The 26,357-nt window shown below is 38.9% G+C and overlaps 1 protein-coding gene across 1 annotated transcript in view; it reads right to left on the reverse strand.

Moving 5' to 3' along the window:
- Positions 1 to 26,357, reverse strand: part of PGM5 (phosphoglucomutase 5) — a 223,434-nt gene that overhangs the window by 18,416 nt on the left and 178,661 nt on the right. The gene's annotated exons all lie outside the window — the stretch shown is intronic.

A 26,357-nucleotide genomic window follows, 5' to 3' on the forward strand; every position in this document is an offset into this window, starting at 1 on the left:
ACACAGTCTTCTTGATGAAACTGGTTCCAGGAAGTACTGTGGCATTCTCCTGCTTCTAGAGGTATAGTCCTTTAAGAAGAGACATATTAAGAAGCAGGAGGTGTGAGAGACTGGTCTTCCCACTCACTCTGGACTCTAAAGACCCAACTGTGAAGATTATTGTGGATAGTGGTTTGCTAGGCTTATGATGTTCCCTCTAGTTATTTTAATAACATTTTTATAGCTAGGTGGGCACCCTCACATGTTTTTATGGCACAAAGCAAATAAATTACATTAGTAAGAACCACAAAGACTCTAAGACCGGAGCCTAGATATTGGCACAAACTTATACTACTTAGACACTGCAGGTTATTAAGTTTTCACAAACCCGTTTCTCCAGCACAAAACAAGGATGGACAAGTAAATACCACCTTGGATATTAGTGAACTCTAGATCTAACATTAACATTTTAAAAACACATAGATCCTTCTATGTAGTGTCAGTACAGTCAGGCACAGGATACATGCCAGTGCATTTTTTTTTATTTTTTAAATAGTTTTTATAAAATGGAGATACTAGATTAATAACTACAGGCATCTTGTACAAAATTCAAGTAATTACAAATATAAGTTACATAATAAAATTCTTGGATACTATAATTTACCTGTGAGATACTTTTCAATATTTTAATGAACAGATCACACATTATGAAACTGTGGACATGAGGCTGGGAAATCTATGCCTGCCCAGTGGTTCCCAACTGTGAGAAACTGTGAGTGCTGCCTGTGTGTGTTTGTCTACTGTTCTGTCTCCTGAACCTCTTGGGAGTGGGCTGAAAATGGCCCAGAAAATTTGCTCTCCCAGAGGCTCATTCATGGGCCAGAACACCAAGGAACTGCTTCCAAACGTGAAAACTGGCTATAAGCAATACTTCGTAGAAGGCAAGTCCCTTGTTTGTAACTTCAGGCTGGGAAAATCTATGCCTGCCCAGTGGTTCCCGACAGAGAGAAACTGTGAGTGCTGCCTGTGTGTGTTTGTCTACTATCCTGTCTCCTGAACCTCTTGGGAGTGGCCCGAAAATGGTCCAGAAAATTTGCTCTCCCAGAGGCTCCAGAAGAGCACTTAGCTGTGCTTCGCTATGTGGCCGTGTGCTCTTTCTAATGAAAGAACGCCACTGCAACAAGGAAAAAAAAAAATCACACTAGGAACTGTGCTGGATCACTGAAGCCCATCATTTCTCTCTGGAGAAATGAGATGCGTGCTCAAGCCCAAGATTTGATCCTGTGTGAGGCTTCATCCATGGAGGGCTCCCCTTCCTTGAAGGCGAGTGACCCACCCAAAAGGGCGGAGCCAGAGGAGTGTGGCCGCACATCATTTAACCAATGAATACACCACAACATGTAGAAAAACCCACAATACAAGTGTGCCAATGGGGAAACAACACAGGCCAGTATCAAACATAGAGAATGAAGATGTCAATTCTGATGACCAGAAAACAGCCAACCAACTAATCAATCTCTCAGATAAGGAGTTTAGACAAGAAATATGGAAGATGCTCAAAGAAACCATGGATTGAGTTGAACATAACACTAAGAAGAACCAAAAAAATATGAAGACAAAAATCACAAAACTCCAAACTGAAATAACAGGCAAAATAACAGGCCTGAAAAACTCAGTAAACGAATTGAATGACAAAATGTATAAGCTCTCCAACAGGGTAACAGAAGCTGAGAATAGAATTGGTGCTGTGGAAGATGAGATAAATAACAACTCCATACAGCGGGAGAGATTGGAAAAAAAAAACTTAAAGCAAATGAACAGACAATGGAAAAATTATGTTCAATCTTTGGTGTCCCATATGCTTCCCCGAGCCAGGAGCTATTTCTTTTTTTAATATATTTTTTATTTAAGTAACATGATCATAATTGGGTTACAGTCACAAACAGAACACCCCCCTTCACCCGTGTAACATTCCCCCCTCACCCCTTCCCATCACCTGCCTGTATTTGAGACAGGCATTCTACTATAGTTATTTGTTTTTAAGTTCAATAAATTGTTTTTTTTTTTTTTTCCTTAAAGGATAAGAGTAAAGAAATATAGTAAAGGCATGATAGTGGCAATCGCTGTTATTGGCATAGGCCCAGAAAAATATGGGGAAAATGGAAAAAAATCCTTGGCCTGATTACAAGAAGGTCTCACCCCAGAAGTTTATTGGCATAAGACCAACTCTGGGTTCCAGGCATGACAGTCTGTCCAACCTGAGTCATTCTCCATGGTCCCAGTGAAACTTTTTCACACTTTAGCTATTGTTGGTATCAGATTCTTATATTTAAAGATTCTGGATTCTATGCATTTCTTTAATCAATGTCAGGCTGAGGTGGAGCATCCTGTAGTTTCAGCATACCATTAGATGCAGAGTGATCTGTCCTGCAAGCAGGCTGTTGCTGAGTCATCTGGTTGTTGAGAGCACTCTTTGGAGTAAGTCAATGCCAGAGCAGTGGTAGGTCTTCCCTGGTAGAGGTCTGGATCCTGGTAATGTTATAGACAATTGTGGTTGTTTCCATAGATGGTATCCATTGTTCAGGTGTGTATGGGGGATGCCCATTCTTCTGAGGCCTAAGCCAAATCATATGCCAATGTTCAGGGTATAAGGCCTAATTGCATTACCAAATTTGTGTTCCCATCTCTATTAGATAAGAACTTGTTTGCATATGTATTATTTTCCCATTTTAATGTGCCTATGCAAAAGAGAAACAATGCCACAGATATTGTTGGTGCATCTGGGGGCCACCAAATAAAGTCCAACATTTCTCGTAACTTGGTTCAAACATGAATTCTACACAGAGATACTTTTCTACCAGTATTTCTTATAAAACAGATCTCAAATGGGGAAAGCAAGCAATCAAATAACAAAACCAGTTGGCAAAATTGTCACTATATGAGGATATTCAAAAGGAGTTATAAATGTTAAGGGAATACATCTGAGATAGACAAAGGAGATACACGTGTCCCTTTTATGTTTTAGAAATAGTCAAGAGGGAGGGTGTTATTTCTGAGACACCACTTTGGTCTGTGAATTGGCCAAGCGAAGAGTGCATGGAACCATGCCATCCTCGTGTTGCCTGCTGAAGCTTCCAACTCCCCGAGGAGCCTTTGCTTCCTAATTGCTGGAAGCTGGAAGTTCACCAGTCCCCTCCCCTCCCCTCCCCGCCCTTGCAGGAACGAGGAAGGAGAGAGAAGGCTGTGGGGGGCAGTCAAGACTGTATCTTCCTACGCTTGGCCAAAGCCTACCGCATAGAGCCGTGTTGTCCCCGTGTTGCCTGCTGAAGCTTCCATCTCCCAGAGAGGTGTTTGCTTCCTAATTACTGGAAGCCAGAAGTTCACCAGTCCCCTCCCCACTCTGAAGGAATGGGGAAGACTGGAGTCTTCTGTAAACTGCACTTTGCTGAAACCCACTTATTGGGACCCTGAGCAGGCAGCCAGGGATAACCCTGTGGACCGAGAGGAAGGAGACAGAAGGCTGTGGGGTGCAACTGAGACTGCATCTTTCCCTAAGGTTGGCCAAAAAGCCAACCGCATGGACCCATGTTGTCCCTGTGTTGGCTGTTGAAGACTCAGACTCCCTCCAAAAATTACTGTGAAAGATATGCAATACATCTTGGCCAAAACAAAAATCATTAGTACAAAAAATGGTTAAATGTCGGGTAATAGGAGGTGGGAGTGAGGGGGTAAAGAAATAAAATGAGCTCCTGGACGCCTTCAGATTATGACAGAAAGATTAGACACAATGATATCCAAATATAGCACCCCCGAGCGGTTTAGTAAGGAATGAACAGGTTTAGTAAGGAAACTTGCCTGGAACTTCCTGAAGCCAGAACCTCTTGTGCTGCTATTCCCCATGCTGGCAGAAACTCCCGGCTCCCAGGAAGGAAAGAGATCCTTCAAGAGCTAGAAGGCCGGATGGTCAAACTCCCCACCTGAACCCTCCCTCCAGAGCCAGGTGGGAAATGGGGAAAGCCTAGGGTAACCTACAAGCTCCTCCAAGGGACCCACCTCGCTGACTTGCCCAGGCATGTGGCCCAGGGGAATCCCTGGAGTTCCAGAGGAAAGAGGTAGAGTGGTGCTGGGGTGACCCATGTCCTGCACCCCTAGTAGGCCTGGTTAGAAAGGCCTTTGGCGGGACCGGGTAGGTGGCCCTGGAGATAAGGTGTCTGCCTTGCAAGCGCTAGCCAAGGAAGGACCGCGGTTCGATCCCCCGGCATCCCATATGGTCCCCCCAAGCCAGGGGCGATTTCTGAGCACATAGCCAGGAGTAACCCCTGAGCGTCAAATGGGTGTGGCCCAAAAACCAAAAAAAAAAAAAAAAAAAAAAAAAAAGAAAGGCCTTTAGCATGTTTTTTTTAATTATTTAAAGAAAATGTATTACATTGTTGACATAACTGATCATAATACATTTATTCATGCTAGTGCATATTGAAGGAGTATTTGCTTGTTATGCTTGAATCAGGAAGCTGACTTGCCATAAGAGTTGAGTAGAAAAGAGGACCATTAGTCTAATTCTGTTTTTTTTGGGAGGGGGCACACCCAATAATGCTCAGGGGTTACTCCTGGCTATTCGCTCAGAAATTGACCCTGGCATGGGGGACAATATGATGCCGGGGGATCGAACCGCGGTCCATCCTAGGCTAGTGCTTGCAAGGCAGATGCCTTACCTCTAGTACCACTGCTCTGGCTCCCAGTAGTCTAATTCTAACAGCTTGACCTTTTATAGTGCAATATTCCATCTGCCTTCTGCTTTTTTGTATATAAAAAATGATCCCTTAATCTATTCCAATAGAAGGTCAGATTGAAAACTTAAAGACATCAAAAATGTTCTCCAATATTTGGAGAGACACCTAAAACTATGCCAATCAGAAGTGAGAGTTCTCTGCCTCAGTAAGATGTCCTTGGCCCCAGGAAAATGGGCAAATTACCTCTTGTTTTTTTTTTTTTTTTTTTTTTTTTTTATCCCTGTATAAGCAGTGGGTCTCATCGCTTCGCCAGAGGAGAGAACCAGCAATCATGATGCAGTTGGACAATACAATGCTTAAATGAGGGAACAAACGTCATAGTACTTGGAACACATTCCTTTGTGGGTGCATCAGTTTCTAAAGCAGTTAGCAGGAATGCCATGCTGAGGCAAAAGTAGAAACAAAGCCAAAAGAAAGAGAACTGTTAAATCTTATAGTTCCTCAGCAGAACAGCAGGTGAATCATTAATCCCTGGTACTAAAATAATAAAAATAAGTCCTCAAGAGAGCTCCTTCTCTGCAATATAGGCTGTGAGTAGAATTTATGGAAGGTTAATATACATTTTATGAGTTCAATGACATAGTTTTTCTTTTACACTCATCAAAAATGATATTTTTCATGAACTTTGACTTTAAAATGAAGCTGCCATATTATCCTTAAGTATTTCAAATAATCAGCCTTTTTGTAGTTATTGAAGTGGTGTTTAATGATCTACCTACTATTTTAGCAGGGACTTGTGTTTTGGTAAATTAAAATTAGAAATTTCTCTACATTCCCCACAGCTTATTTGGAATCTCTCTGTTCAACTTGTATGAAGAAAACGGTCTAACACTGAATAGTTAATAGTCAGGTGGGGTTTTATGGAGATGCAAAAGAAAACTGACTTTCTGGTCTCTTTTCTTGCTAACTTCATTCTGGGAACAGATACTAGTCTTCCAAGGACTTGAGCCAATTGCCTAAGTTATTTATTTTATGCATTTCTAATAGTTTTTGGAACCTGGGAGGTAATAGCCAAGATACCCAGATCAATCATTTTAAGTGGCTTGGCCTTGGAGAGATTTATCTGACCTGAGGGAAAACCAATTCTGTTTAGTGGTGTGGGAATAGGATCCTAAGGATCTTTTTGAGAAAATTTCTCAAAGTTGAATGCATACACAGATCAAATGGAGAGTGAAGATACCACAATAATTGAGTAGATGGGATAGGGCCTCAGATTTGTGATAATGCTAATACTGCTGACCCAAGGACTTCCCTTTGGGTAGCAAGAATTTAAAGTACTGTTATAGGCATTGCAGTTGCTACACCCAACCACAACTTCATTGCCTATGTTATGCAGCCTTGGTCAACCCACTATGTTCATTGCTGTAATTGTTTGTGGTGAGACTTTAGGATCAGCTCCTGTGTGGACAAAATTCCAAAAATGATAGTGATTCAATTAAAAAGTGAAAAAAAAAAGTCCAAAACCAGCAGAAAATAGTGCTCTAAGCTTTGGGGAGAAAGGATTTGTTATAAAGCTTCCTGATTTCATGGAATTATCCCAGGATTTATGTGATGGGTGGTGAGCTCACATGCCATAATGGCATCAGCAGCAAGTCCATCTATGGAGAAAAATCAGAGAATGAGAATTTCATCCTCAAGCATAGAAGTCCTGGAATCTTCTCTATGGCAAATGCTGGAACCAACGCAAATGTTTCCCACTTTTTCATCTGCACTGTCAAGACTGATTGGTTGGGTGGAAACATGTGGTTTTGGCAAAGTGAAAAATGACACAAATATTAAAGCCATAGACTAATTTAGTCTATGTATGGCAAGATCAGCAAGAAATTTACAATTCATGACTTGGACAAGTTAATAAATATTGCTTATATTTTAACCACCAAACCATCCTTTTGTAGCTCAAGAGAGGACCCTTTTACCCCTATGTACTTAAAATCTTCTATGAACCATGTGCTCTCCTTACAGCTCTTTGGATTCCATATTTTCCAATTCCTCATCCAAGTCTAGTTAGATTATCGAGTTATTTGTAATTATGAAAGAAAAAAGCAAATAGAAAAAAATGTTAAGATCAGTGACAGAAATGATCTACATAGATTACTTCAAAATTTGAGCAATATTTATATGAAACATATTATGCATATATAAGTTGGAGTCAGCAGCTTTATTCATCAACCTAAAAATGGCCACAGTGAGGAAGAGCATATAAAATGGATAGTCAGAAATTATAGTATATTGTGGGCCATAGTGATAGTACCACACTAGAGGGTTTGCCTTGCAAGTGGCTGACCCAGGCTCAATCCCTGGAATCCCATATGGTTTCATGAGCCTGCTAGGAGTGATTTCTGAGCACAGAGCCAGGAGTAGCCCCTAGGCATTTCCAGGTGTAACCCCCGCCCCCCCCAAAAGAAAAAGAAAATGATAGTATACCATCATATGGACCTATATTACATCCAACTTTCCTACCTGTAATTCCTAAGGATATAACTAAAAGCAAAGAACAAAAAGCACCAATACGTGTTGCTTCTTAATGGATATGAACTCTTTGGGGGACCTGGGTTACAGGATAACTGATAATGCATCTGAAATGCAATGGTACCTTGCTAGCAACTCTTCAGACACCACACTCAGATGCAAAGCCAAATGTCAAGGCACTTATGGCTTTGGGTCACCTTTACTTCCCTTACTTTCTAAGTACTCACTAGGATTCTCTCATACTTCTATTTTTGCATTCCATTTGTCTGAGTTCTTAAGATTATTCCATTTTCTTTAGGCAATAGTTATGTGTTGATCATCTGAAAATCATTTAAATATTAAAGCAATTGCTTTTAAATAGAAAAAAGAAGGAGCCTTCCTACAAGAAATAAAATATCTGAAAGGGGAAGTCCATTTTATCAGTGCAAACATACTCTAAGACATTTTCCTTTTATGTTGTGCTGAAATTAAAAATACAACAAAGACCAGAGAGTTCAGTTTTATAAGACAAATCTGAAGATTCCCAAAGGTATTTAACAATTTTCTGTCTAAAACTTTCACATTTATCCCTCTGTATAAATATAGATATTACCTTTCAAAGTTATCTTGTCTCATCAAACTTATTTTCATCCTTGCTTTTCTGAACATAGAAATTATTCATAATGTTAAGATATTTTAGGGACTAATATTGAAATGCCAGGAGTCCCATTAGAGTGAATTTATTTTTCAAACGGAGGGACATCTGTCATTTGTCCTTAGTATGACTTTTATAAGCCAGAAACAAACAGGCTCATTTTGTGTTATGGTGAGAGAACACTTTTACAGATGATTCTCATTGGACAGGTATCTCCTAAACTCTAAAGTTAATTATTTATTATGGGAAACTTCTTTTTTTTTGTTTTTGTTTTTTTGGGCCACACCTGGCGATGTTCAGGGGTTATTCCTGGCTGTCTGCTCAGAAATAGCTCCTGGCAGGCACAGGGGACCATATGGGACACCGGGATTCGAACCAACCACCATTGGTCCTGGATCGGCTGTTTGCAAGGCAAATGCTGCTGCGCTATCTCTCCGGGCCCTATGGGAGACTTCTAAACTGAATTTCTGACCCAGGTTTTAGGAAGATCAGAAGTTTGTATTTCTAGCAAGCTGCTAGTCTACTAACAACCCTGAAGAGAAGTTAGATAAACTGTGACAATCTAGTAGGAAGACCTTGAATTCTGGAAAATCATAGAAAAAGCACCACTTACATGTGAGGGTCATTGTCTGCTAGATCAGTAATATTTAACCACTGCTATATGGCTCAGAGATGGTTTAAAGATATAGAAATGTTGAAAACCCCAAGCCTTGCTTATAACTGTTGGTGTAAGAATTGGTTGTAGATTTATTTAATAATTTTATTTCAAAAACTTTAACATTTATCCCTCTATCTAAATACAGGTATAATTTCACCTTTCAAAAATTATCTTTCTTAGTCAAACTCTTTTTGATCCTTGCTTTGTTGGCCATATAAATTATGTAAAATGATAAAAAGCCTATAAGTTAAGTGTGAACAGACTATGTCCTTAGGCCAAATCTGGTTGGCCACCTGGTTATTCTAAAGCCTGTAAGTGGTCCTCAAACTATGGCCCGCGGGCCACATATTGTATTTGTATCTGTTTTGTTTCTTCATTGCAAAATAAGATATATGCAGTGTGCATAAGAATTCGTTCATAAGTTTTGTTTTTACTATAGTCAGACCCTCCAATGGTCTGAGGGACAGTGAACTGGCCCCCTGTTTAAAAAGTTTGAGGACCCCTGCGTGTAAACTAAGAACAGTTTTCAACTTTTTCTATAGCTGAGAAAAATATCAGCTGAATATTATACAACACGTGAAAGTGATATGAAGTGAACTTTTTTATAAATAAGTTTATTAATGTGTTCTGTGGCTGCTGCTTTTGTTACAGTTGTAATTGAAAAGTTACAATACAGGTAATATGACTAGGATTGTAGTCCTCAAAATTCCTTTCTGAAGTCCTAACTTCTAGAAGCCAACTGCAAGGTTATTTGCAAAGGGTTTTCACAAGAGATAACTAAAAGAGTTATAAAAACTGGGGCCGGAGAGATAGCATGGAGATAAGGCATTTGCCTTGCATGCAGAAGGACAGTGATTCGAATCCCGGCATACCATGTGGTCCCCCGAGCCTGCCAGAAGCGATTTCTGAGCATAGAGCCAGGAGTAACCTCTGAGCATTGCCGGGTGTGACCCCAAAAAACCAAAACCAAAAACAAACAAACAAAAAAGAGTTATAAAATCTAATGAGTTTTATTGGCCCATGTCCCACAGATTGAGTTGTCTATAGATAATTTGATGGGAAAAGATATTTAAGGTAATTTTAATTATTTATAATTATAATACATAAAATTTTCTAATTATTCCGGGAACATTGCTCCTCAAATGATCAAAAACCAGGTTCCCATGGTTATGAATAAAAATGATGACATCAGGGCCAGAGAGCCAGAAAAAAGGAACATCAAGCCAACAATACTGGCCAGTACTGCTAGCCGTGAATTCTGTGAACCACTGGGTGGGCCATGGGAATGAATGAATGACTGGTATAAGCAATATAATGTCTATTAACATTTATTGAGAACTTTATATACTGAGTATTGTCTAAAATGCTTTATATAAATTCTCTCTTAGTCATCATAAAAACATAACCAAAAGAGGGGATGGAGTGATGGCACAGCGGTAGGGCATTTGCCTTGCAAGTGGCTAACCTAGGACGAACCATGGTTCGACCCCCCAGCATCCTATATGGTCCCCCAAGCCAGGAACAATTTCTGAGCTCATAGCCAGGAGTAATTCCTGAGCATCACCAGGTGTGGCCTAATAATAATAATAATAATAATAATAATAATAATAATAATAATAAAGACCAAAGGAGTACATTTAACTTCATTTTACTATTAAAGTAACTGAAGAAGAAAATTAAATTACCAAGACCACAGAATTGTAAGATGACAAAAGTTGGGCTCAAGTCCAAGGATGCACAAAAACCTTACTTTTGATCAGTGGGTGATTCTGCTTTGACAGAATGTAAAAGGGCAAAATAATGATGTACCCCCTACTCAATTTTATTTACTGGAAAAGTAACAGTATATAATAAAAAAGTAACAGTATATAATATATGTAAATATATATAAAATATAACAGTTTTATATTTTTCTCTCTGTGGTAAAGATATTATTTTTATTTATGTTGTTGCAGTACTTTGAGATCCTAAAGTAAAAGGAATCATACCCAGATCTCATATATGCAAGCCATGTGCTTACCATGTAAGCCACATCTTTGGCTCTCAACTCTTGTTGACACTAGGAAGATGTCCCCTAGCATTTTCTAGAGTTAGCAAATATCTTGGAAGCAAAGCATTCAAATAAGACCAATGAATACACAGTCAGACCTACCTTATTAGGTTTTCACTGGAATTTTACTCTTGGGTTGGTATTTCTCTGCCCTAATACTGAAAAGCTAGGTTGCCAAGCCTTCTAAACCTAATTCCAATGAACCAATCCTATTGCCTTAACTGGCCTGTTCCTTCATACAGAAATCACAAAAGAGAGCTCCTGCTCACATTTCCTAGATCTTCTGCCTTCTCACCAACACTGACACTACCATCACTGGTCCTATATGGATTGATATGTTTCCTGACCTTGAAACCTCTTGAGTAGCAGCTATCTTTCTAACGAAAAGCATCTACTAACCAATCAACCTGCACATACTTAATAATGAGACCTTTGAAAACAAACAGCCTCACATCCACATTTATTATCATTAACTTTGGATCATTCAGGCTCAACCTACCAAACAATGCTTCACATACTCACAAATGCTCAGAAATCAAACACACATACTCCCACAAAACAACTGCTCTCCTCCATGGCCCTGTCTATTCTAGAACTGAAAGTCTATTCTCTTAGAGCTGTAACACCTTCCAGAACACTCCATGGACAGCAACACAAAGAGTGGATAACTTCTCAGTTGCATCTTGAACCACGAATTTCTCATTTTAAGATTTGGGTGAGAAACTTAAAGTTGTCCAAGAGCAGATAGGAGAGTTAAAGCAGTTACATTACTCCCTCCAGCTGCTAGGATCTTGTTTTCCTCACAACAAAGACAGTGGTAGAGAGCCAAGACAGGGCTGCCTCCTCATAATGCTATTGAGTGTGTGTGCTAGATAGAACCTTAGTCTGAAGGTCATGGCTTAATCTCCAGGTTGATCATCAGTTCTCAATTGCCAAGGTTCATTCTTATATATGAGCAAAGCAAATGATTTACCATCCACCAAAGAAAAGTACTTCTTCAAAAAAGGTCTGATTTGCTGCCAGTCCATGAGCCGTAGACAGCTTTCTGCTGAGACTTGTGGAAATTTGGTTGCTGTATATCTGAACTGGAACAAAGAGTATGCTGGGAAAATGAGCTTGTGTTGGCCACAACCTTTCAAATTCATTCAGTAAGACTGATCATTTAGTGAAAGAATTTAAGACCAGTGACCCTTTGTACTTGTTTGACCAATGCAAATTCATTCATGCTCAGGATTAGTAAGCAAGATCCATCCAGTAAGACTGTAATTTGTGAATATAAAAAACATCAAGTTAATCAATAGCTGGATAAGCATTTACTCTGAACAGGGCAAAGAAGAGGCAGGAACCAAAATGAATAGCATCATAAGGTAAAATATGTTTATTTTCATCTTACTTGTATAGCTATTTGGGGGTGGGTTCCACACCTGGTGATGCTCAGGAGTTACCACTGGCTATGTGCTCAGAAATCGCTTCTGGTTAGAGGGACCATATGGGATGCTAGAGACCAAATCAGCTCTGTCCTGGATCGGCCACGTGCAAGGCAAATGCCCTACCGCAGTGCTATCACTTCGGCCCCTGGATAGCTATTTTTATTTTTATAGCTCTTTTCTGGGATATGCTTGGTTTTGCTCAAGGATCACTCCTTGAAAGAATTAGAGGATCATATGTGATGCCAGGGATCAAACTCAGGTCAGTTGTGTACAAGGAAAACTATACTAGTGCTTTTGTTCCCTTTTCTTTTCTTTTCTTTTCTTTCTTTTCTTTTCTTTTCTTTTCTTTTCTTTTTTTCTTTTTTGTGGTTTTTGGGTCACACCCGGCAGCACTCAGGGGTTATTCCTGGCTCCAGGCTCAGAAATTGCTCCGGGCAGGCACAAGGGACCATATGGGACACCAGGATTTGAACCGATGACCTCCTGCATGAAAGGCAAACGCCTTACCTCCATGCTATCTCTTCGGCCCCCTTTTGTTTTCTTTTGAGGTACATTTTGGAGAAGTAGAGAGGGAAATAGTCCTTAAAATTTGTTTAGGGTTCAGGGCCTATAAACTTTAATCTAAAATTACTCAGCGCCGGGATCAAGGTATGGATTTTAGTGCTCCTGCTTTGTAAGGACTGTAATCACTGGGTTTATGGAATAAATAGACATATTTTTTATAAGATTTGTAACTGAGGTTTCTTTTTCTACATACCATAAAAAGGGGTGTCTAAGCAGGACTCTGTGAAAATGATACAAACTGTGTATGCTGCAACTTTTCAGGAAGATGCCCCAATATTTATACCTCCAGTGTCAGGGAGCAGGATGAGCTCTCCCAGACAGCACGCACTCATCCCTTGAAGGAAATTTTAATGCTACCGAGGCCAAAGGAAATATTCCTTGTCATCAAAACTCTCAACAGTAATGAACAGTTCAGGCTCCTGGGAGAACTATACCAAATTGCCAGCCAATGGAAGTGATTCACATATCCTTAGATTCCCATCTCACTGTTTCCAGTTCCAGGGAAAACAATAACAGTTATAAAAAACGAATACAGACATCAATACGTAAGTGAAGGAAAGAAGGGAATGTTTCCCCTGTTGTTTACTCCCTTAGGAGGTAATTCAATCAAATGAGTAGAAATAGAGAAAACCTATACATGACATTGCTTTTTTCTCAAGCTTACTTCAAGTCCCAGGGATTTATACATATGTAAATATAGCTATACTATTTTCCTTTCTATGCCACTAGAGGGAAATCTTATCCATCTGACCAGACTTGTTGCTTTGCCAACACACACACACACACACACACACACACACACACACACACACACACACACACACACACACTACAAAAATCTAAGAGATAAGTTTGAAACTTTATGGAGAAACTTGTCTCAGCCTTACGCCCCTACTCCTTAGAAATTATCTGATTATGTGTGGTCATAGAGACTCCTAGAGAAGCACAAACTAGTCACTAATTGGGCAGGAGACTTCACAATTGAGAAATTGTTCTAACAGCCAATCTGAAACCCTTCCAGTTCAGCTTGAGTTTATTTTCTCAAATTACGTATTCATTAGTTATGGAGAACAGCTGGTCAGCTGTCTCTGCATCATCCTATTCTTTAAATTTCAGAAAACCTCTGGGTCACGCCTCTCTTCCATGAAAAATGAAGCTGGTCTTTAACTTGGTCAGAAAGTTGACATTCTCTCCAATTTACCATGTGCTTCTCTCCTAAATTTTCTCTCCAACACCCCACCCTTCCCACAATTTCCAAATGACACCAATACTTAAATTAAACTCTAAGGAGAAAAATAAAATAAAGTATTTCCTCATGGTTTTCCTTGTATTATATTGCTTTTTTCTTGCATATAATTGTTATTAATATGCTCCATACACATTTTTAAATAAGAACATGTTTTCCATAAATACTTAGTAAGAGTCCAAAATCATGATGCACTTTATGTTTTATGTATTTATGTATATGGTATATACATGCATATATAAACACATCTATACATATATTCATAAATAAAACTTTTGTCACAAAAGTCAAATGCCATTTAAGCCCCACTTATGAATTTCATTACTCCCAACTCTTCTAAATTTCATATTTCTTCCCAGCTTTACTCTCCAACTTTGTAACTACTAAATTTAGATCCATATTGACTGCAATTTATAAAGAGAATAAAATTAAAATAAAACTTATTCACTGAAAATTTAAATATTGGGGTTCTCCTACACAATGCTTGGAGAATCCCTGAGGTTATTTTCATTGATACTCAGCTAATTAGACGTGATGATTCAATTCTGAGGGGCTTCTGGATAGTACATTGGGGATGAGATATGAGGTGCTAGGGATCAAACTCTGGGCATCATACAAGCACATGGTCTAGTCTTCATGGCCCTGATAATTAAGGAAGAGGGGCTAGAAAGATAATAAAGGAGTTAAGGCACATGCTTTGCATGTGTCCAACCTCAGTTTAATTCTCAGCACATCGTTCTTTGAACATGGTGGTACACAGCTCTGGAGACCCCCAAACACAGTCAGATGCTAGATAATCCCCTGTACCATAGGCCTGAGCAGCAAATTATTCCCAGGTCTTTGTTTCAAAGCTCCAGATTAGTTGATTAAGAATTGTTGAGTGGGGTCCTCAGGTCTCCTGAGTGTTGCTTGGGAACACTCCTAAATTAAGAGAGAGAAATCTGTTTCCAAAACACTCATTTTATCCACATTCACAAAAATGGTATAATAAAAAGCATATTTGATTTTTGTGTTTCATTTCTGGCATAAAGCTATCCAAATCCTTTGAACGTCCTGAGTGATAACTTCTTATTAATCAGAACAAGCTCCTTTCAATCTTTTTTGAATTCGTGTTAATTAGGTGAATACTAGAAGGTCCCTACATTACTTCAGGATAAGGTTGTACGCAGAGGAACCAAGAGGGTTGGAAGTCTTGTCTTCCCTGCCACACCTCAAAGAAAAAATAAAGAAAAGGAACTGAAGTTGAGTTTCATCACTTAATTGCTGAAGATTTGATCAACCATGTCTACACAAAAGCCTCACTGAAAATTAAGACTGACTGGAGAGACAATACAGGAGTAAGACTCTTGCTTTGCAAGACTAGCTGTGGCTCAATCTCCAGCACTGCATAGAGTCTGGATTATGAGAAGTGAATCCTGAACACAGAGCTGAAAGTAAACCTTGCATACAGTTGCATATAGTCCCAAAGTCAAAACAAAACGAGAAAAAGAAAAAAAGAAAAAAGAAGAAAGAAAGAAAAGAAAAAATGATACTGTCACATTTTAGATGTCTTAAAATTGCTAGCTGATATTTTTCAAACCCTCAGTGACAGCAGAAAATCTCAGGGTAATCAGGAAAGGCCCTACTGCTGCCCTGGTATCAACTTACTCCACAGTGGGTTCATATGACACCCTGACGACTTGGTAACAGCAACAACCTGCTTTCAGGGCAGGGTTCTCTTCATTGCCACCTAGCGGTGAGATGAAAACAGAAGATACTCCATGTTACTCTGACTTCGACATAGGATCTGTACAGAAACCAGGATCTTTAACCATAGATACATGGCAGTAACACCTGTGATTGTGAAGAGCTTTTACTAGGACTGCAGAGAAAGACTTTGGGGTAAGACAACTTAGTATGCCTGGAGTAGTTGTTCTTATGCCATGATACTTCAAGGGTAAGGTCTCCCATTTTTTTAGGCCACAGGTGTTTCCCATATTTTGCTGTGACTATGCAAACAACAACAACTGCCACACACATACTTTTTATTGTATTTTTAAATCTCTTATCTTAAAAAAAAAGAGCTTACTAAACCTGCTATTGTATTAATGACTGTTGTGTACGTAAAACATTTTAATGGGATTATTATGTTACTGACCCTATCCTGATCGGTGATTGTGCCCTACTCTAGGGTGTGACCTGGCATTCTGCTCCCACCATTGGGTGGTACCTGATTCCACCATTGGGGGTACCTGATTCTGGGGCATAAAAACAAGGGTCTGTGGAAGGCGAGGGGCTTTTTGTCCTGGACCTATTCTTAGGCCTTTTGGCTTTGGCCTCTTCACGGAATAAAGAGCTGTTTTCTTCGGAAGCCTGACTGCCTGTTGGCCTTCTTCCCACCGCATTCACCTCAGAACCACCGACTGAACAGGGTAACAGACGTGTGGTCCGAGCTGGAGGAGAAAGGCCTCATCCTCCATCCCTTTATCAGTCAGCCTCTTCAGGGGCTGATTTGCAACAAATGACTTTATTGGAGATACAATAATTTTCACAAATATACTTGTACTGAACTAGTTTTTTTCTTCTCTTTCATTTTTCTTTTAGTTTTTCTTTCTATTTTTCAATAATTTTGCTTTTCTTTTTCTTGAAACAAATGTATTATGATCATTTATGTCAACTATGTGATACATTTTCTTTAAATAAAAAATTTCCAAAAAATGCAATGTACATGAAAAAATTGCATTGTTTAACTTATGATATGTACTACAAACTTTCAATATATAGGGAAAGAATAAAGCACAAAAGTTTTGGTTCTATAAAATCAATGAATTGAGACAGAAGTTGCTTGGCTCATGTGGAAGCAGTGAGACAGTGTCAAATGAAGAAAATAATAATAAATAATAATAATAATGATAATAATAACAAACTGGCTGTTGAATATAGGACAATGGAACAGAGAAATATTCCAATGGGTAAGGGCTCCAGTGAGCAAGGAGCTTGCCTAACATGCAGCCAATCCAGTTCAATTCTCCACACTACATATGGTCCCCAAATACGAGGAATGATCCTTATAGAGCTAGGAAACACTGAGCACAGAGGTGTAACCCAAAAACCAGAAGATAAAAAAAATAAAGATGAACAATAAATCCCAGGTTCCTGTTGGAATCAATTGGGAAAAAAAAAAAAAACCACTATAGTACTATTTAGTGACATAAAGATGACACTGAGATGCAGTTTCCCGCTGCCTGAGACTGGATTTCATCAGCGTTCCTGCTGGTGACCCTGCCTGCTTCAGAGGTGGGTCGGAATGTACACACACTGATTCCTGTTGGTTTATGCTGGGTGTCAGAAGGGCACAGAAGCCATCTTGGGCCATCGTGTTTCCAGCCGCCTGAGACTGGATTTCATCAGGGTTCCTGCCTGCGATCCTCCCTGCTACAGAGAGTTCTTGACTGGCTCCACCCTCCTGCTATGCTTGGATGACCCTGAGGACTTGAAGAAAAATCTTTTCTTTGCTTGTCTGTCTTTCCTGAATACTTGAAGCTCTCCTTAGAGGCCTAGGAAGTGCGCCCCCCAAAAAACTGTCATCTAGAGGCCGCAGAAGAGCACGGCCACTCCGCTTCACTTCAAAACCACGTACTCTTTTTAACCAATGAACTCCACCACAACACGCAGAAAAAATCACACTACAAGTGTGACAATGGGGAAACCTCGCAGGCAAACACCTTGCACAGACAATGAAGACGATAGCTCGGACGACCCCAAAAATTCCAACCATCTGATTAACCTCTCAGATAAGGAGTTTAGAATAGAAATATGGAAGATGTTCATAGAACTCAAAAAAAGCATAGATCGATCTGAACAGAACACAAAGACAGAAATCAGAAACTCCAAACTGAAATAACAGATCTGAAAAACACCGTAGCTGAACTGAAAAACTCAGTGGATAACCTCGCCAGCAGGGTAACTGCAGCTGAGGACAGAATCAATGTGCTGGAAGATGAGATGCAAAAAAACTCAACACAACAGAAGAAATTGGAAAAGAACCTTAAGACAAACGATCAGGCAATGGAAAAAGTACTCAAGGAATGCGAACAGATGAAAACAGAAATCTTTGATAAACTCAACAGAAACAACATAAGAATCATTGAATTCCAGAGGCCCAGGTAGGAGATCCCCAGGAAGTATCAACTGTCAAAGGCATCATCAAAGAGATACTCCCAGAGTTAAAGACTACATGCAATCAAATCCTGCATGCCTGAAGGGTACCAGCTAAAAGAGACCCGAAGAAAAAGACCCCAAGACACATCCTCCTTACAATGACAAATCCCACAGATAGAGATAGAATACTGAAAGCAGCAAGATCAAAAAAGGAAATTACATTCAAAGGAGTATCCTTAAGACTTACAGCAGACATGTCACAAGAAACTCTCAAGGCCAGAAGACAGTGGTGGGTTATTGTGACAAGACTGAATGAAATGAATGCCTCACCAAGAATACTGCACCCAGCCCGACTCACGTTCAGGTTTGAAGGAAGGATACATAGTTTCATGGATAAACAACAGCTCAGAAACTTCACAGATGAAAAACCAGCCTTAAAGGAAAAACTGAAAGGTCTACTTTAAGACAAGAGAGGCCAACAAACAAAGATGACACTGAAAGAAACATACTTTGGTGGTGGGGAGATTGGCAGGAGTTTACTTTTGCATATGCCACTTGGGTGTATATATATATATATATATATATATATATATATATATATATATATATATATATGACATTTGTTAAAAATTAACAGCAACTGAACAGAGAAGTCAAGAGTAATGCTCTTGAACTTTTCTCTACCTGCTGATTGCCACCTATTCTGCAACTAGGCGTGGGACAGTAGTTATTATCAAGGTGGCAGGCCTGAGGTTTTCAACCTTTCTACACCTGCAGACCAGCACTTGAAGCCACGGGCAGTGGTTTAAGATCATTGATCTAGAGGACAGTGGGCCTTGCATGCAAAGGCACTAAAACAAGTGGAACTTTTCCCATGATTTTCAAGAAAGGTCTTTCTGTTAGAGTTTCACAATTTATCTAAATGCTCTTCAGGGTGGACCAACAGCATACTATCATCTGGGAGCTTGCTAGAAATGTGAACTACTGGGCTCTCCTGACACCTAAGTCAGAAATTTAATTTAAAAACCCTCCTGTAAATATTATAAACCTTAGAGTTTGATAGACACTTCTCTAATGAGAATCATCTGTGGGCATATTCTTCCAACATAGCATAAAATGAGCCTGACTGTATCTGGTTTATAAAATCATGCTATGGACAAACAGCAGATGTCCCTCAATTTTAAAGATAAGTTCACTGTATTAGGACTGCTGACATTTAGATATTAGTCCCTAATGTATTCTATGTATAGTTTATGAGCAATACATACATAAATTGTCCTAATTGGAATAATGGTTGGGGCCGCAGGACAATATAGTGAGCAGCTGCTGCATGGCCATTGGCTGTGGCTTTTGAGACCAGCCCCATTCAGAAGTGTCTGCGGAAGCTACATTATCAGAGGTGATCAGGTACCGACCAAGGAGGGTGAAGCCTGATTGCCACAGAAAACCAATGCAAGCGACTGCTGCCTGACAACTGGCTGAGGCTTTAGGGACCAATCCTGCCCAGAAGTATCTGTGTAAGCCACGTGATCAGAGGTGAGCTGGCACCACCAAAGAAGGGTAGAGTCAGAGGAGCCCAGCCACTCTATTTCACTCTGCAGATGCACACATTTCCTAGTCAATGAACTCTAGCACAACACACCTAAAATATCACACTATAGGTGTAATAGTTGGGAAACAATGCAGACAAAAACCCTTGCATAGAGAAAGAAGATGGCAGCTCTGATGACCCAAAGAATGCCAACCAACTATTTAGCCTCTCAGATAAGGAGTTTTGAGAAGAAATATGAAGGATGCTCATAGAACTCATAGAAAGCATAGATCGAGCTGAATAGACCACAAATAAGAATCAAAAAGATATAAAAATAGAAATCAGAAAACTCCAAACTGAAATAACAACTGAAAAACATGGTAAGTAAAATGTAAACATCACTGGAGAGCCCCTCCAACAGTGTTACAGCAGCTAAGGATCGAATCAGTGAGTTGGAAGATGAGGTGCATAAAAACTTCATACAACAAAATAGAATGGAAAAGAGCCTTAAAACAAATGATCAGACAATGGAAAAAATCCTCAAAGAATGTGAACATATGAAAATAGAAGTCTTTGATAAACTCAACAGAAACAACATAAAAATCATTGGATTCTCAGAGACACAGGAAGAAAATCCCCAGGAAAAAAATCAATAGTCAAGAACATCATTACAGAGAAACCCCATAGCTAAAAACTGCATGCAACCAAATCCTGCACAACTGAAAATTACCAGTTAAAAAAGACCGGAAGAAAAGCACCCCAAGACACTTCCTAGTCACAAAGACAAATTCCACAGATAGGGATAGAATACTGAAATCAGCAAGATAAAAAAGGAAAACTGCATTCAAAGGATCATCCGTAAGATTTACAGCAGACTTGTCACAAGAATCAGTCAAGACCAGAAGGCACTGGTGAGATATAGTGATAAAACTTAATGACATTAATGTTTTGCCATCATTCAGACTCACTTTCAAGTTTGAAAGAAGTATGCATAAATTCACAGATAAACAACAAATCAGAAACTGTACAGACAGAAAACCAGCCCTAAAAGAAAAACGGAGGACCGGAGAGAGAGCATGGAGGTAAAGCGTTTGCCTTGCATGCAGAAGGTCGGTGGTTCAAAAATGTCTTTTATTTTTCTTAAAACCCTTAGATGAATGAGACCCTTCTGTGTCTTTCTCTCTTCTTCTGACTTATTGAACTCAGCATAATAGTTTCCATGTTCATCCATCTATAGAAAAATTTCATGACTTCATTTTTCCTGATGGCTGAATAATATTCTATTGTATCCATGTACCACAGTTTATTTGGCCTCTTATCTGTAATCAGGCATCTGGGTTGTTTCCAGATTCCGGCTATTGTAAAAGCACTGCAATGAATATAGGTGTGCAGAAGGCTTTTTTTTTTTCAGAATGCATTTTTGTATTGTGTTTTTGTATCCCTAGGTTATATCCCTAGGAGTCATATGGCTGGATTATATAGATCAATTTCCAGGGTTTTTTTTTTGAGAAATTACCATATTATTTTTCATAAAGAATGGACTAGATGTCATTTCACCAGCAGTGAATGACACGGTTTCTTTCTCTCTGCATCCCCGCCAGCACTGATTGTTCTTACTCTTTGTGATGTGTGCCAGTCTCTGTGGTGTGACATAGTACCTCACTGTTGTTTTGATTTGCATCTCCCTCATGATTAATGATGTGGAGCATTTTTTTTCATATATCGTTTGGCCATTTGTATTTGAGGAATTGTCTGTTCATTTCTTCTGCCCATTATTTAATGGGGTTGACTGTTAAGTTCTGACAGTACATTGTATATCTTAGATATTAGCTACTTATCTGATTAATATTGAGTGAATATTTTCTACCATTCTGTGGGTGGCCTTTGTATCCTCATCACTATTTCCTTTGAGGTGCAGAAGCTTCTGAGCTTAATATATTAATATATTAATCAGTTTATCTCCACTTCCACTTGTTTGGAGAGTAATGTTTCCTTCTTGAAGATGCCTTAGTTTCAATGTTATGAAGTGTTTTACCTATGTATTCATCTATATACTTTATCCATTTGGAGATAAGAGATGAGGATTGGAAGGACCAGTCCACAATATGAAAATATAAAACTTAGCACAAAGAGTGGTGAGAAATAACTACAATGACAACTATCATGACAATGGTAGTGAGAAAAATAGAATGACTGTCTTGAATACAGACAGAGCCTGGGAGAGGAGGTTTAAAATGGGGGCACTGGTGGTGGGAAGAGGTGTCTCCTTTTTTTTCTTTTTTGTTTTTGTTTTTTGGGCCAGACCCGATGACGCTCAATGACGCTCAGGGGTTCTCCTGGCTCTGTACTCCGAAATCGCTTTTGGCGTGGGGAACCATCTGGGATGCTGGGGGATCCAAATACGGTCCGTCCTAGGTCAGCCGCGTGCAAGGCAAACAGCCAACCACTGCGCCACCGCTTTGGCCTTGGTGTCTCCTTTTTTTATAACTGAAACTCAACTACAAACATATTTGTAACCATGGTGCTTAAATAAAGATAGTAATTTTAAAAAATGTAATAATGGTTGGGAGAAATTGGCTTTTTGAGAGCTGGGGTGAAATGGGTTGTGGCTATATACTGCAATTAAAATACCAATGTTGATTAGCCATGAAATGATTATGCCTGTGATTATCACACCCTTAACAAAGCTTCTCCTTACTTTTTCATTTGATTCTTTTATTGTTCATCATCTACTCCACCCTCTGACTTAAAAACACACGAAAAGATTGGAATGAAAAACTCATTGGTAAGACTACTCATATATTTGGGGGAAAAATGGATACAGTGGAACTTGTTTTGTTTACATATAAAATTTTTAAATGGGATGTGGGTTCATCTCTTTTTCCAAATTCACTGTCTGAGTTTTGATTTCAGTGAATTAATTAATTTTACTAATTGTCAAAAAATGAGTGTGATTTTGTATTTAGAAAACTAGGTTATTTCCAGGAATAGGCTTGGAAATTTTCCTTCCTGAATTTACAAGGTCATGAAGTGAGAACACATCTGCTTCCTATCCTCATTGCCAAACTCTAGGTTCCTATGAATGTGCTTTTTTTTACATAGAGGGCTGGAGCAATAGTACACGGGGTAGGGTGCTTGCCTTGCATGTGGCTGCCCTGGCACCCTCACATCACATATGGTCCCTGAACTACTGCTAAAAGTAATCTCTTAATGCAGAGTTAGAAATAAGTCCTAGCACAGCCAGTTGTGACTATAAAACATAAAAAACTCTATGTATATAAAATATTTTTATGGAAGCCAGTGAGACAGCACAGCAGTTAAAGTGCTTGCATTACATGTGGTTGAACTAGGTTTCATTTCCAGAATTTTAGATGATTTTTTGAGTTCCACCATGAATGATCCCTGAGCACAGAGCCAAGAGTAAGCTCTGAGCACAGCTGTGTGTGGCCAAAAAAAAAATGTTTATGTAGATAAGAAGTTATATTACAGGCTGAAGAGACATACTAATGAGGTTGATTTAGGGGCTGGAGTGGTGGCGCTAGAGGTAAGGTGTCTGCTTTGTAAATGCTATCCTAGGATGGACCACGTTTCAATCCCCCAGCGTCCCGTATGGTCCCCCAAGCCAGGAACAATTTCTGAGCACATAGCCAGGAGTAACTCCTGAGTGTCAAACAGGTGTGGTCCCCAAAATAAAAAAAATAAAAAATGAGAGTAATTTCATTGCCTTTCATGTTGGCAACCTGTATTCAATCCCTAGTGCCCCATCTGGCCCCCTGAGCCTTACCAGTAATGATCTAGGAGCTCAGAACTAGGAGTAATCTCTTAGTATCAGTGAACTTATATGAAATAACTTTAAAGCAAATAGCATAATAACCCAAATAAATATATACATATATGTACCTATACAAAGGAAGAGAACTCAAATGGAAAAACTACAAGTAGAAGGAGAGACTCACGTTCATTGTGACCCTTACTGGCATCATTAGGCCAGTTACTAATACTTCCAGAGCAACTACAGTTCAAATATTTAAAATATGTCCTCTTCACAGGTGTTTAAAATATCTGAAAAAATGGGGCCAGAGAGATAGCATGGAAGTAAGGTGTTTGCCTTGCATGCAGAAGGTCGGTGGTTCAAATCCAGTCCCCCGAGCCTGCCAGGAGCGATTTCTGAGTATAGAGCCAGGAGTAACCCCTGAGCACTTCTGGGTATGACCCCCCAAAAAATTCTGAAAAAAATTATTCATGTGCATATGCACAGAATCCAGGATCTTTACAGAAACCTGACACCAACAACAGATTGTGTGAAAAAATGTTTACTGGGACCACAGAGAATGACTCTTGGGTTCGACAACCTAGTACGCCTGGAGCCCAAAGTTGGTCTTATGCCAGAAAACTTCAGGGGTAAGGTCTCCTTGTATTTAGGCCAAGGCTTTTTCCTTTCTATTTCCCCCTTATTTTGCTGGGCCTATGCAAACAGCAATTGCCACTCTAACACCATTTTTACTGTATCTCTTTAACTTTTATCCTTAAAAAAATAAAAGAAGAGCTTACTAAACCTTCTACTAGGGCTTTAATGAGTTCATTAATGATTTAATAATTTTCAAAAATATACTTGCTACTGAATTTTGTCTTCTTTCCTTTCTCTTCCATCTCTTTAGTTTTTCTTTCTATTTTTTTAAATAACTTTGCCTTTGTTCTTCCTGAAACAAATGTATTATGATCAGTTGTGTCAACTATGTGATGTATTTTCTTTAAATAAATTTAAAAAATTACAATAAGCAAGTAAAAACAATTATCCATGTACAAAGTAAAATAGCTAGATACTAAGACAGTTAAAGGGAACCTTTGTTCCTCTTACTAGATAATTTGAATATAGAAGGATATTGGATTAGTATAGATAAAACATTTAAACACCTGTTTGGCTAGAATAGGGTTCTCTTAGGAGTCTGCTGATTAGAGAGGTGCTCTTATGAGTATTGGAGTGAATGGGGGGAATGGAATATGTTCTCGTCTTCCTGTCTGCCTATCAGCAAATACAGCAGAAGATGTTCTCTTTGAGGAAGAAAAAGCAACAAAAGTTGGACCCTGGGTCAGTAGTGATAATTACATCTTGAAGAGAATGCCATATCATTGCTCTCTGTTATGTGTTAGCCAAAAGTCTTCATTCTAGACTGCTTAAGGGCAGAAGCAAGTAGTTTCAGAAAGTAAAGCCATGGGAAGGCCCTGGATAGTCAAAGTTAAATACTTAGGTGGGATCCAGCAATTTGGAACAGAGAAACCTACTGTTATGCCACTCAGGAGACTAGACATCTTTTAAAATCTTATTTAAAATTACATATTGACATACTGTTTGTGCAATAGGGCTTTAAGAGAGTGAGTCAATGATGGATGATATTTTAATATCCTCTTTCTTCATATAAAACATGTAGGTAAACCATCTGCAAAAGCTCTGAGGTTCACTTAACCAAGTCTGAGAAAACCCTGCCTTTCTTTAGAGAGAATGAATATTAGGCATTAGAAAAGTAGTATCAATATATCATTCCCTCACCATTCAAAATGGCAAAACATTTTTAAATCCACAGGATGGAAAATATATAGCATTGAGGACTAAAATAGCATTACTTATGTTTTTATTACCTACAGATTAGAGTATATACTTCACATATAACTCTCTAATAGCAGGACTCTGATGAACTTTAACTTCAAAAGAAACCTTAAACAAAAATGGCACTTGGCTTTGATGATTCACCTTGAGGGCATAAGATAGGATTGTTTATGTGTAGGTCAAAGGGCTGGACTTCTGCAGTGAGTGTGAAAGGCAAATACAAATAAGCTAATATCATAACTGCTTAACTCATGCAGACAGAAGGAAAACTTATGAAAAAATAACCTCAAATTGGTGAGTCAGATTTGGCAAAATCAGGAATATCATTCCTTTCCCTGAGTGTAGCTCTGAACTTTGACACTTTTGCTTTTATTTCACCTCTCAAATATGAGATGTTAAAGAATTTTCTGTACAGAGAGTAGGCTTTCTCTCTCTTCATGTCTCATCCATTCATGAAAGGCTCTGGTCCTGAGATAGTTGGGTCAATGACTTTATGCTCTGCCTCTTTTCAGACTTAGTAACTCTGAGAACAGTTCTTGGTCTTTTAGGCCTCTACTTCCCCATCTGGTATTGTTTTACTGAAAATAGATATATTGGTTCCAAAATCAGGTATAATAATTTAAAGTGTCATTTTTAGCAGATTCTTTTACTCTCCCAAGTAATATATTAGCAGGAGATAAACCATACTAAATTACTCATGACAGTATTTTATTCTTATATATGTATATATACACACAAATATGTGCACCTCTAGCAAATTATAACTAAAAATTCTGAAGGCAGTAAGTTTTGCTTACTGCCTTTGTTTCAGTGCCATATTGTTTCAATGCTCAAAATCATTATTATGTTAGAGATTAAACCCAGGGCCCTCCCCACACATATAAACCATGTCTCCAGTTGAATCAATCTCTCCAGGATTTTCTTTGCTTTTCTCCAAAAGTAGAAACATTTTAGGTGTAACCAATGTAGTCATCAAGAAAAATGCTTCAGAATTTCAATTAAAGTAAAGGTCAAAGGAAGGTCAACAGTGTATTTGGAAGTAGCCTACGTTAGAGTGAGTTCTAACTCTTATGGAGCCTTAACCAAATTGGGAGTGACAATGCTTATGCTTGTGTGATTTATTCATTTTCTGAGTGACACTGTATTTGTGGCATTTATTAATTTTCTGAATTACTAATCAGCTCAAATGTTGACAACAAGAAATAACTAGCTTTGCCAGTATTGTCCTCAACTTTAAATTCAGGATAGCCTGAATTTAGGA

Source organism: Suncus etruscus, chromosome 3, assembly GCF_024139225.1.
Source record: "Suncus etruscus isolate mSunEtr1 chromosome 3, mSunEtr1.pri.cur, whole genome shotgun sequence".
NCBI lineage: Eukaryota > Metazoa > Chordata > Mammalia > Eulipotyphla > Soricidae > Suncus > Suncus etruscus.